Below are 14,272 nucleotides of genomic sequence, written 5' to 3'. Positions count from 1 at the left end.
GCTGACTGTATAGATGGAAGGATGAGACCTGAGCATAGAGCTTGGAACTTGGTCCCTAATCCCAGCGGGCTTTAGGAAAGAATGGATGGGACAAGTATCTGAAAATGAAGATTGCAACCAGAGAGTGGAAGGTGATGAAGGGAAAGAAAAGAATATAAATAGGAGGGAAGGCATACGAAGAAGGGGGAGGATTTTTGGAGTAGAGGAGATAAAGTCAATAGTAAATGATAATCAACACTTGTATCCAAACTTGAGGAATATTATTATAAACCATCCTCGGAAACAATCTGAGGACGATTTCTCAGTCTTACTCTTTGCAAACGATTCTTTGTTTTGTTCCATTGGGCTCAAAGCCCGTTCTTTTTGTAATTGTCTAAACCATCCTTGAAATCTAAATTACAAACCCATCCTCTACAAATTCATTGTGAAGAAAGGCCTTTCAAGCCCATTTTCCTCCCAGTCGTGGTTTGGGAATTTGAATTGTGTCCTTACAATTGGCGCCGTCTGTGGGAATTTAGTCTTTAGGGAAGTTTAGGACATCATGGTAGGATCAGAACCACAACGCAACGCGGAGTCCGTGGGCTCCCAGCGTGAGGATCACTCCTTGCATCCTGATCATGGAGAGAACCGGGAAGGAAGTGTACATACTACACACACCATCAGAAGTGCAAGTCATTCGCAAGGAGGAAGCAGAGTTCCTTACGAAAGAAATGCCAGGGCCATGCAAAAGGAGATTGACGGCCTAAAGAGGAGATTGCGTCACGAAAGGAGAAGGAGAACTCCTCCGGTCTCTGACCCCTCTTCGGAGGGATCCGAGGATGAAAATTACGGGCGGAGATCCAGAACTCCCCCAGGTGAATATGTCTCTTCCGAAGAAGACAATCTGCATGGGAGGCGTGGCAGAGACTACCCCCCTAGGGGCTTAGGAAATGACACAATGGGAAGAGCGTTACACCAAATCTCCAGGTCACCCTTCGCGCGCAGATTGGAAGAAGGGAGGTTACCTCGGCGCTTCACACAACCGGCCTTCACTCTTTACAATGGTCGGACGGATCCTGTGGAGCACGTAAGCCATTTCAGCCAGAGAATGGCAGTGCATTCCAGGAATGAAACTTTGTTATGCAAAATTTTTCCTTCTAGCCTAGGGCCCGTAGCCATGAGATGGTTTGACGGCTTAAGGGCAGGCTCCATTGATTCTTTCAAAGAGCTTACTAGAGTATTCGGTTCTCGCTTTATCACGTGCAGTAGAGTTCCTCGTCCACTGGATTCTTTACTATCCATGGCCATGAGGGAAGGGGAAACCCTGAAAACGTATTCGGACAGGTACTGGGAAATGTTCAACGAAATTGACGGAGACTTTGACGATGTAGCAATAAGGACCTTCAAGGTCGGCCTACCAACGGAGCATGACTTGAGGAAATCCTTAACGAAGAAACCTGTCAGAAGCGTACGTCGACTAATGGATCGCATCGACGAGTACAAAAGGGTTGAGGAAGATCAGCAGCAGGGAAAAGGCAAGACGAAGGTTATCCCACAAGAAAGGAGGGATTTCAGGTCGGACAGATACAACAACAATAGGCCTGCGCGGGATTTTTCCAGACAGCCGGTCACATACCCCCACAAGTGGTCAACACCGTCTTCAGGGAGCCGGTGCAGCAGCTGTTGGAGAAAATAAGGCATGAGCCTTTTTTCAAATGGCCAAATAAAATGGCAGGGGACCCTTTGAGACGCAACCAAAATCTCCATTGCCATTATCACCAGGAGAGAGGTCATACCACCGAGGATTGTCGCACTTTGTGGAATCATTTGGAACAATTGGTTAAGGAGGGAAAGCTGAAGCAGTTTCTGTACCAACCCAACGGACGAGGAAACCAATCAGGAGTGGCAAACCACGACGGTCCTTCATCGAGACCTCCTCTAGGTACTATCAATGTCATTTTTGCAGCACCTGGTAGGACTGGCTCAGCTCCTTTCAGGGTAATGTCAGTGGCTCGAACATTGGCCGAGGAGTCACGGGATCAGCCGAAGAGGATTAAGGCAAGTATCCTGCCAGTCCTAAGTTTCTCTGAAGAGGACAAGATGAGGACCATCCAGCCTCATGATGATGCCTTAGTGGTAACCCTCAGAATAGGGAACTATGATGTAAAGAGAGTAATGGTTGATCAAGGTAGTGGTGCAGATATCATGTACCCTGACCTATTTAGAGGCTTGAAATTAAGAGTTGAAGATCTTATGCCATATGACTCACCCTTGATAAGCTTCGAAGGGAGAGCTGTCGTTCCGAAGGGACAAATTAGACTGCCTGTGCAATCAGGTCCGGAGGTGGTAGACGTAGATTTCATCGTGGTTGATGCTTATTCTCCCTATACGGCTATTGTGGCAAGACCTTAGCTGCATGCGTTAGGGGCTGTTTCCTCAACCTTGCATGTCAAAGTCAAATTTCATTCTGGAGACCAGGTGGTGGAGTTACTTGGGAGTCAGTCTGTGGCTCGACAGTGTGTCACGGCTGCAATTCTGCGTCGACCAGAACCAGACTCCCCGGCCTCGGCTAACGGAGAAGCATAGCAATCAAAGTCTCTTCCCACAGCCGAGGTAGATGAAGCAGTATGTGAAGAATTGGAGAAAATTCTCATAGACAATGATCCTGAGAAGTTCTTCCAGGTTGGAGTTCAATTGCCGCAGGAAGAGAAGATAGAGCTTATTTTATTTTTAAAGAAAAATATGGATGTATTTGCTTGGAACGCGTATGAGGCCCCTGGGGTTGATCCGAACTTCATATGTCATCATTTAAGGGTCAATCCAACTGTAGTGCCGAGGAGGCAACCACCTCGGAGGTCCTCAAAAGAACATTCCGAAGCCGTAAAAGAGGAAGTGCTCAAACTCAAAGAGGCAGGTGCTATCAAAGAAGTGTTTTATCCTGAATGGTTAGCCCATACGGTGGTGGTGAAAAAGAAGAATGGGAAATGGAGAGTTTGTGTAGACTTCACAGATTTAAACAAAGCTTGCCCGAAGGACTCATTCCCAATGCCTCGGATTGATCAATTGGTTGACGCTACTGTTGGACATCCTCGGATGAGTTTTCTTGATGCTTTCTAAGGTTATCACCAGATACCTTTAGCCGTTGAGGACCAGGAGAAGACTGCATTCGTCACTCCTACGGGAAATTATCATTATAAGGTAATGCCTTTTGGTTTGAAAAACGCAGGGGCTACCTACCAAAGGATGATGACGAGAATGTTTGAGGCACAGCTAGGAAAAACTATTGAGGTATACGTGGACGATATGGTGGTAAAGAGTAAAGAAGTTTCTGCACATCTGGAAGATCTGAGCAACACTTTTCAGAAGCTAAGAGAGTATAAATTGCGGCTCAATGCCTCTAAATGCTCTTTCGGTGTGGGATCGGGCAAGTTTCTAGGATATATGGTGACTCACCGGGGAATTGAAGTGAATCCTGCTCAGGTTAAGGCAATAAACAGCTTACACCCACCTCGGAATCCTAAAGAAGTGCAAAGGCTAACAGGTATGACTGCTGCTCTCAACCGATTTATATCTCGGTCCGCGGACAGATGCAGACCTTTCTTTCAATTATTAAATAAATGGAAGGGTTTTGAATGGACCGAGGAGTGCGCAATGGCTTTCCAACAGCTAAAAGAATATCTCTCGCGACCACCAGTTATGTCTCGACCAGAAGTTGATGAGATTCTGTTTGCATATATTGCGGTGGCTAACCATGCAGTTAGTTTGGTCCTTATCCGAGATGACAATAACATCCAGAGACCGGTTTATTATGTAAGCAAATCTCTGCATGAGGCCGAGCTGAGTTATTTGCCACTGGAAAAAGCTATCTTGGTGGTGGTACATGCTACACGAAGACTTCCCCATTACTTCCAGTCTCATACGGTTGTTGTTCTTACACAACTCCCTCTTAAATCAATTCTGCGAAGTGCAGATTATATGGGAAGAATTGCCAAATGGGGAACTGTCCTAGGAGCTTTCGATATCAAGTATATGCCTCGCACCTCTATAAAGGGACAGGTCATCGCGGACCTTGTGGCGGAATTTGCTGAGCCTTCGTTAGAAGACTATCAAGAAGGCATGGGTAAAAAATCAGTAGGCATGATTTCGTGTGAAGGGCCTCCATTATGGAAAGTCCATGTTGATGGAGCAGCAAATTAGAGGGGATGAACATGGTTCATAAAATGGGAGGAAAGACGGTGCAAATGTTCTCGGATTCACTATTGGTGGTAGGCCAAGTAGAAGGGAAGCTAGAAGCAAGGGATTCCAGAATGCGAGAATACCTAACCCAGGTCAGGTATATGCAATCTAAATTTGAGTCTTTTCTACTATTGCATGTATCTAGATGTGGCAATACCCATGCCGACTCATTAGCCACGCTCGCAACGTCCTCGGCACAAAGTCTACCACGAGTTATCCTCGTTGAAGATCTGTTGAAACCCACTGGGACGGATGGTAACTCCACTCAAATTCTTCAAATTAGGACAGGGCCTAGTTGGATGGATCAAATAGTAACATTTCTCAGAAATGACATCCTGCCTGGAGAAAAAGCTGAAGCAGATAAAGTTCGCAGGAAAGCCACTCGTTTCTGGTTATCCGAGGACCAAAAATTGTACAAACTTTCCTTTTTGGGACCATATTTGTTATGCATGCACCCCGAGGCAACGGAGCTACTTTTGGAAGAGTTACACGAAGGGATTTGCGAAAGTCACACAGGAGGAAGGTCTTTAGCTCACAGGGCCCTTACTCAGGGCTATTGGTGACCAAATATGCAGAGAGAAGCGCAAGATTATGCAAAGAAATGTGACCAATGTCAAAGGTTCGCTCCAAATATACATCAACCAGGTGGAGTCCTGAATCCTCTATCTAGCCCATGGCCTTTTGCCCAATGGGGCTTGGACATTGTTGGACCCTTCCCCAAAGCAACGGGAAACAGACGGTGGCTTCTCGTGGGAACAGATTACTTCACCAAATGGGTTGAAGCTGAGCCATTATCAAACATCAGAGACACGGAAGCAAAAAAGTTTGTATGGAAGAATATCGTTACCAGGTTCGGCGTCCCTCATACTCTCATTTCAGATAACGGTTTACAATTTGATAGCAAAGCCTTTCGGAAATACTGCTGTGATCTGGGCATTACGAATAGATATTCCACTCCGGCTTATCCCCAAGGAAATGGGCAAGCCGAGGCTGTCAACAAAGTAATAGTGAGCGGACTCAAAAAGAGGTTGGGTGACGCCAAGGGGAGGTGGGTGGAAGAACTGCCACATGTCTTGTGGACGTATCGAACTACACCACGAAGATCCACAGGTGAAACACCATTCGCCATGACTTATGGAGCCGAGGCAGTAATACCCTTAGAAACTGGGTTCCCAACCCTGAGGAAAAGCTCATTTATTCCAGATAGCAATGATGATCTATTAATGAGAAACTTAGACTTAGTTGAGGAACGGCGAGAAAGCGCCATGGTTCAACTAGCTTATTATCAACATAAGCTCAAGCAGGGGTATGATTCTCATGTGAAACTTCGACCTCTTGGACCAGGTGACTTAGTATTAAGGAAAGTTTTGGGCACGATGAAGAATCCTGTGTGGGGAAAATTGGGGCCCAACTGGGAAGGACCTTATCGTATTACTTCGGTCGCAGGAATAGGGGCCTACAATCTGGAAGATTTGGACGAACATGTTGTACAACGTCCCTGGAATGTAAATAATCTACGAAGGTACTATTACTAAATAAAAGGCACTTCGGCCGTTTTTTGTTGTAAACTACATTACATTCATTATCTTCGTTCGTCTAAGTATCAAGCTGAAGCTTGGTATGCCTGGATCCTCGGACCACATACCTCGACTAAATTGATACTCTTTATTAAGTGTTAAACAGAACCTAAGTTACGTCTGGTCCTCGGATCATCTACTTTGGGAAATTTAACATTTTGAATTTATTTATCTAAGTATCAAGCTGAAGCTTGGTATGCCTGGATCCTCGGACCACATACCTCGTCTAAATTGATAGTCTTTATTAAGTGTTAAACAGAACCTAAGTTACGTCTGATCCTCGGATCATCTACTTTGGGAAAATTAACATTTCAATGTATTCAAGTATCAAACTGAAGCTTGGTATGCCTGGATCCTCGGACCACATACCTCGTCTAAATTGATAGTCTTTATTAAGTGTTAAACAGAACCTAAGTTACGTCTGATCCTCGGATCATCTACTTTGGGAAAATTAACATTTCAATGTATTCAAGTATCAAACTGAAGCTTGGTATGCCTGGATCCTCGGACCACATACCTCGTCTAAATTGATAGTCTTTACTAAGTGTTAAAACAGAACCTAAGTTACGTCTGATCCTCGGATCATCTACTTTGGGAAAATTAACATTTCAATGTATTCACGTATCAAACTGAAGCTTGGTATGCCTGGATCCTCGGACCACATACCTCGTCTAAATTGATAGTCTTTACTAAGTGTTAAAACAGAACCTAAGTTACGTCTGATCCTCAGATCATCTACTTTGGGAAAATTAACATTTCAATTTATTCGTCTAAGTATCAAGCTGAAGCTTGGTATGCCTGGATCCTCGGACCACATACCTCGACTAAATTAATATTCTTTACCAAGTGTTAAACAAAACCTAAGTTAGGCCTGGTCCTCGGATCATTTACTTAGGAAGATTTAACATTTCTATACTTGTTTGTCAAGACATGAAATCTTTACATACCTAAGTTAAAAGATCATATGCGTTATTTTTACATAGTTCAAATAGAGATCCAAAGTGAAGAATCAATTACTTAAATGCATCACTTAGATGCAGTTCCCGGCATAATTAAACCTTCCTGGAGTATCAATTTCAATCCAGGTTGTTGCTATTAAGTTAGGTGAAAAGCAAAAAGGATGGTACTTTTTGAACAATATGATCAACATAAAGCAAAAAAGTAAGAATCATCTAAAACAACATTCATTCTTATATTAGATTCCAAAATAGTACTTTTGCACCTATACTTAGGTATTACACTTAGAGACAAAATAAATTAAAAATAAAGAAAGGAAAGACAACAAGCAGTCACTGTTTCAGCTTAATCTTCAGAGGGCCTTTGGGGTCTTGAGGAGATGGAAGCTGAGCCGAGGACTCAACGGCAATTCCTTTGCCTTTGGGATCATCTATCAAAGTTATTGGATTAGCCTGATCACCCAACTCATCCTTTGAAGATTGGTGAAGATCACTTGAGGGCTGTATGTCTTCAAGTGCCTTTTCTTGTGCTGGGTCAACTTGTTCAGGGGCATCTTCAGGAAGAGTTGAGTCTTCAGCCAAATCACCCCCCTTATCCTCAGATGATCCCTGGGCAGCTTCTTGGGCAGCGTCAGGAATGGAAGAAGCGCGAATTGCGGGAGGATAGTAGACACTCTCTGCTTTCCAAAGAGTGGAAGAGGCATCAACCCTAGCTTGGGAAAGTGCCTCATTCCACACTTGGAGGCAGTAGTGCCTACATACCTCGGGAACCTGAGCCTTGAAGGTTTCAGTGACCTCCTTCACGCCTATATCATAACCGTCTTGTTCGGCTTGGTCCCTTGAGATCTCGGCCTCTTCTTTTGCTTTCTCAGCCTTTTTCTTCTCCTCAATGGCTTCTTCTTTGCCCTTGATGGCTTCCTCTTTGGCCTTCTCAGACTCGTTCAGATCTTTCTTGAGATCCTCTACGAGCCTTCGTGCTACTAAGAGGTTATCCTCGGCTTGGCGAAGCATTAGGCACTGATCCTCGGCCTGTTTAGTCGTCGTTTTCAGATCAGCCTCTAAGCCCGCCTTAGCACTCTCCGCCTTAGCCAATTTTGCTATGACCTCCTGCAGTTTCTTCTTGTGAAGGTCCGAGATCTTTTGGGCAGTTTCACGCCTGGATTCCTCGGCCCTCAGAGACTTGTAGGAATTGATGGCAATCTCTTCTGCCCTGTGGGCAGATTGAACGGCCTACGAACAAAACATATAAAACTTAGACATATAGATATATATTGGAAATAAAAACAAAAGCCAAGGTTTTAGAGAAAACTCACCATTGCAAGCTCCTTCTTCAAAGTCATGAAGACGGTGTGGTCCCTTTTCTTTCTAAGCTCAATCATATCCTCGGGGAGTAACAGTGCCTGCTCCAAAGCATCTGCGACGCATGCAGCTGTCCCTTCATCGGAATTTCTAATGGACGCATCCACGGTAATGACCTCGTCGTCCATAGAAAGGTCAGGAAGCCATACAGGGGCGCGCATGGCCACCTGTTGGTCGGTTCTTCTTTCCGACCTAGTCTGTATGGTGCGGGCCTGCTTTCCACCCTTTTCCACCTCGGGCTCCTTGGAAACAGAGCCCTTTCCTACCTCCACAACTTCCTTCCCTTTCGGCTGATCCCTTTTTCTTTTGAGATCAGCTATGTTGGTGCGTTGAGTTTGGGAGGATGGGGGAGGAGGAGGAAGCCTAGCTTCAGGGCGTTTGTCAGCACCCTTTTCTTGAGTCCGAGGGCGCACCTCTTTTGGAGGTTCTTGGACTCTAGGGTCCTTGTCAGCGCCCTCAAGGACATCTTTCAGGCTGGGCTTAATCTTTCGTTGAATGCCCATATCGTCAAGTTCTTCAGTAGTAACCTTTCAGATTTGGGTAGAAGTGCCGAGGATGGAAGTTGAATCTTCAGGGGAGTAGAGTTGATTAAAAACCTCAAACTCGTCCTCGGAATCTGGTACCTCAACTTCTTCTTCTTCTTCTTCCTTTATAGTAAGGTGGGAAGACGCAGCTTCACCAGAGGTTAATTTTGTGGAGAAAGGAACTGTGGGAATCCCAACTGGAACGAATTGTGGCGGTTGGATTGGTTGGGTGACCAAAGTACCTTGAGGAATGGTAGTCCCCTCCGGTAGCAAAAAACCCTCAACGGCAACGCTAATCCTAGGAAGACGAGGATCGTGGGCTTTAATCACGCACTTCGGCGCCTGAAAGGCTTTAGATATTGGAGTGTAGTCGAGGATCAGATAAGCCGCACGGAGTTGGCCGTCGGTATGCACGAAGATCTCGGCTTGTAGGATCCTATCCAACCACCCGAAATCCACAAGGTTAGGATGACGATCCGCTGCGTGTGGATCTGCAGAGTTATCCAAGTAAAAGTGGGTAAGAATAAGTAAAAAGACGAAAGATAATAGTATGTAAAAGAAACTTCACCTGGAGTCCCTTCCCTTGTCGGACAGGGGAGGCCGTCGTGCCAATTTCCTGATACGATCAGGAAGTCATTTTTTAGGCCCTTATTTGATTCAGGCAGACATTGAATTAGCCTGACTTCTGGGTGTCTAGACTTTAGGTAATATTCATCTTTTTTGCTTAGGTGATGGAGGTTATAAACCCAGTTCACGTCGTGGTGAGTGAGCCCTAGGTTCATCTTCTCATTTAAAGCATCTATGGAACCTAGGATCCTAAAGACATTTGGGGCGCACTGGGTGAGAGCCAATCTAAAGGCCCTAAAATAATCCCTAGTCACGGTTCCCATGGGGATTTTCATTCCCCCTTCGATGAACGCAATCATCGGGATTACAACTTCCCCCGTTTTTCTTTTTGTATAATACTCTTCCTCGTTACAGTACCTAATGGATACATCCGAGGGAATTTTGTACTTAACCTTAAACTGCTCTATTTTTTCGTTTGAATCCACCAGGGACGCAAATCTACCCATTCTTTTTGAAAAAAGGGGGTGTGGAGAAGACTAACTATGCCGAGGATGAAAGATACAGTGAAAAAGAGAAGATGGGAAGGAAAAGAAACAAAAGAAACAAAAAGCTGATAAGGAGGGGAAAGAGTATTGAAGAACTTACTTTTAAAAAAGAAGAAAGCACGGTCACCTCGGACAGGGTACTTGATAGACAGAGAGAGAGTACGGGGAGATGGAAAGTGTGGCAGGTACGTTATGAGGTTTCTGTAGTGTGAAGAATTTTGAAGAAAATTAGTATTTATATGTCAGAAGTTGTTTTGAAGCGGGCGAATTCCCGCCTCAACACAGGAATCACTCTCGACCGTTGGATATGTGTCATATCACTAAAACGTGGGGGACATAGAAGCGCCAACAATTAATTCGGGGGCGTTTTGCATACCGAAGCATCGGGAACACGCGATGGGCGATTCAGAAGTTATTTCTGTCAACAATATTGCCTAGATTCTGCAGGGTAAAAGGGTCTTTTTAAGTCGAGATTCTATTTTTCTCCCGAGGTGAAAAAATAAAGAAACTCGAGGGGCTATTGTAGGGGTATTGGGCCCAATAATTTATGAAGGATGGCCCAACGAAGTATTTTGGGCTGGAAACCCAAATCCGAAGACATCAAAATGATCGTGGGCTATTTAAATATCCAAATACGTCCGAGGAGTAGATTTGTCCTCGGATTACTAGGCCGAGGACATAGGAAGAGAAGTTTAGTGTCCCTGGGTTATATTATAAAGAGTCCTACAACTATGGGGATACACAGTATACGTGGAGGACAATAGAAAGAGCGGTGGAATGTCTAAAAATAAAGCTGCTACCACCGCCCATACATTAAAAGCTCTGTAATTGATACGCTGACTGTATAGATGGAAGGATGGGACCTGAGCATAGAGCTTGGAACTTGGTCCCTAATCCCAGCGGGCTTTAGGAAAGAATGGATGGGACAAGTATCCGAAAATGAGGATTGCAACCAGAGAGTGGAAGGTGATGAAGGGAAAGAAAAGAATACAAATAGGAGGGAAGGCATACGAAGAAGGGGGAGGATTTTTGGAGTAGAAGAGATAAAGTCAATAGTAAATGATAATCAACACTTGTATTCAAACTTGAGGAATATTATTATAAACCATCCTCGGAAACAATCCGAGGACGATTTCTCAGTCTTACTCTTTGCAAACGATTCTTTGTTTTGTTCCATTGGACTCAAAGCCCATTCTTTTTGTAATTGTCTAAACCATCCTTGAAATCTAAATTACAAACCCATCCTCTACAAATTCATTGTGAAGAAAGGCCTTTCAAGCCCATTTTCCTCCCAGTCGTGGTTTGGGAATTTGAATTGTGTCCTTACAATATATATATATATATATATATATATATATATATATATATATATATATTACTTTTTTAATCTTTTCATCTTATTTTATTCAATATTTAAACTCAATCACATCCTTCATATAATTAAATTATTTATGTTTTCTTTTTTTAATTAAACATATAATATTTTATTTAAATTTAAATAAATTAAATTATACTCACTTTTTTTAACATTTACACTTTCTCCAACCTTTCTCTTTCCCTTTACATTTTTATCTCCCCACTACCCTCTCTCTTAATATCACTCTTCATCTTTCCCTTTATTTTGGTTCTTCTTATTGTTATTCTTTTAATATAAATTTGGCATTCTCTTTCCATTATATGCATAATTTTTCTTCACAAAAAAATTATTTCTCTCTTTCTCTCTCAATTTTTGGTGATATATATATTGCATCTCTGCTTTAGGTTGAGAAATTTAATGTTTTTTAGAAGCCTACTTTAGGTTGATGCGATTTAATTGTGTTTTAAGTTTTCTTTGCACATTGGTTGTTAAGTTTTATCATATTGCATTGTAAAGAATTAAAGATAATATATAAGTATGTAATATTATAATATTACATAATATGATTTAAATAATTTGGTATTTATTTAGAGATAATTAATTTGGTGTTTATTGTTATATCTTTTTTTTTTCTTCTCATATTATTTTATTCAACATTATTATTATTATTATTGTTGAATTAATATATTAGATTGTATATTTTTCAAAAATCAATAATATTAACTTGAAGGAAAATGAAAAACCAACTATTAAGCAATAATAACTAAAACAATAATATTATCACACGCAAGACGTAGGTCTACGACTAGTTTAAATAATATTAGGTGTTAAAAAAAATGTACCCTAACAATGTTCAAATAGCAATTAATATGAAGCTGACACTAGGAATCTCAAACCTTATCATATATTGGAATATAAACTAATAAAAGTAAAAAAGAGCATTCATTCCAACTTTATTCAATTTCGTATGAAATTATTTAAACTCCTAAAGCCAACTTTATTTTTCTCAGCCACAAAAAAAAAAAAAAGAAAAAAGAAAAGAAAAGCCAACTTTATTTTAACTAGTAGCAAACAAGAAGTTGCCTAGAGCTTATGCATGGAATATTTGGGGCATCTCATAGAGCATAAATGTACAGAAGGTAGTTGGACCCCCTTGAAAGCTTCCCCTGAGAACATAGGATGTTCCCACCTCTTCTTTGCAGACGATCTGATTCTCTTCTCTAAAGTTAGTTGTGCTGATTGTGATGCTATTTTTAATGTGCTAGAAACCTTCTGCATTGAATCCAGCCAAAAAATAAGTACTGAGAAATCTCGTATATACTTCTCTCTGAATGTTAATGCCAACTTGAGAATGGAAGCCTATGACAAGCTTGGCATTCATGAAACTTCCAACATTGGGAAGTATCTTGGCTTTCCTATTAGACATAAAGGGGCACCTAGAAATCAGTATAATTTCATTGCTGAGAGGGTTATGAACAAACTTGCAGGATGGAAAGCCAAGTTTCTGTCATTTGCTAGTTGTGCTGTATTGGTTAAATTAGTGATGTCTGCAATCCCTAATTACATTATGCAGGAAGTGGCACTATCAATGCATCTTTGCAACAAATTAGACAAAATTAACAGGGACTTCTTATGGGGCTCTTCAAGCGAAAAGAGGAAGCTTCACCTGGTGGGGTGGAGCAAAATCATAAAACCTAAGGAAGAAGAGGGGATAGGGATTCAAGCAGCCAAAACTAAGAATATTGCTCTGCTTTCTAAGCTGAATTGGAGGATGTACCATGAAAAAAATACCCCGTGGGCAAAAGTAATGATCAACAAGTACTACTCTTCCTCGAGAAGAAGATCCAGGGACCCAGACAAGCTCCCTCCTCCCCCACTTGGTCTGTGATCAAGTTGGGGTTTCCTACCTTCTCTAAAGGTATTTGCTGGGGAGTGGGAATTGGATTGAAAATTAATGTATGGTCTGACAGTTGGATTAAAGGATGTTCCTAAAGAGAGTTGATAGCGGGGCCTCTGAAGCTTGAAGAGAATAACCTTGTTGTATCAGAATTGAATCAAGATCATGAATGGAAGTGGGAAAAAATCTCATTTGACCTTCTTGAGGACATTATGGACGGGATTAAAGCAATGCCGACGCAGTTGTATGGAAGTAGAGAGGATTCTATTATGTGGAAGTACTCTAAAGATGGGGAATTTTCCACCAATTCAGCTTACCTTTTGGCCACCCAGGAGCCTCAATCCTAGATGCCCTTCCAAGGTCAATGGATTTGGAAGTTGGATATGCTTCCAAAAATAATTCACTTCCTCTGGTTGTGCCTTCATAACAGTGTTCCTGTGAGGGAGGTGTTAGCAGCAAGGGGAATAAACCGTGAGGATACTTGCCCAGTGTGCAAACGCCAACCTGAATCTGTTATGCATTTACTACGGGACTGTGACTTTGCTTGAGCCTTTTGGAGAATGGTGGATGTCCTGTAACCCCCATATTAGCTCCTTTTCTGGTAATCTCCATGAGTGGCTTAAAGCAAACTGCCAAAGCCATCTTATCCACAAATCCAATTCACCTTGGAATATTCTCTTTCCATTCGCGGTTTGGGGCCTCTGGAAACACAGAAATAGGGTTGTTTTGAGAACATTGCCCTCAATCCAAAGCTGCACAGTGGCTGTATCAGTCAGGCGCTGGAGTACTACTTCCGTGTGGGTAAGGTTAGGCAGCAAAGACGCAAAGTGGCTGTTCTTGTCAGGTGGAATAAGCCATTCAAAGGGTGGTACAACTTGAATACAGATGGAGCATCTTACAGCCACTACTTTGGTTTCTATGACCAGTTAGTTCTCTAATTCAATTTCCTTTTAACCAAAAAAAAAAAAAAAAAAGAAGTTGCCTAGAGCTAAACAAGCAGCAGCAGCAGCAAATGCAGGCATCAGGCACGCAGCTGCAACAAGTGACCCCATAACATATTGTTAGCATATATTTAGTATAGTTTTGCACTTCTATTATTTGTTTTGCACATAGTCAGCCCTTGATAATAGCTTGACTCAAAGATCATTGATATGCCTTGATTGAAGACGTCATCAATGGCCTGATAGATCAACTTTTGAGTGTATATATATCCCCAGATTGTACAGACATGACATTAAAAAAAATTTGAGATTCCAAAAAAAAAAAAAAAAACCT

This window comes from Castanea sativa, chromosome 2, assembly GCF_040712315.1.
Source record: "Castanea sativa cultivar Marrone di Chiusa Pesio chromosome 2, ASM4071231v1".
In the NCBI taxonomy this organism is placed as follows: Eukaryota; Viridiplantae; Streptophyta; class Magnoliopsida; order Fagales; family Fagaceae; genus Castanea; species Castanea sativa.
This window is presented reverse-complemented; position numbering follows the sequence as displayed.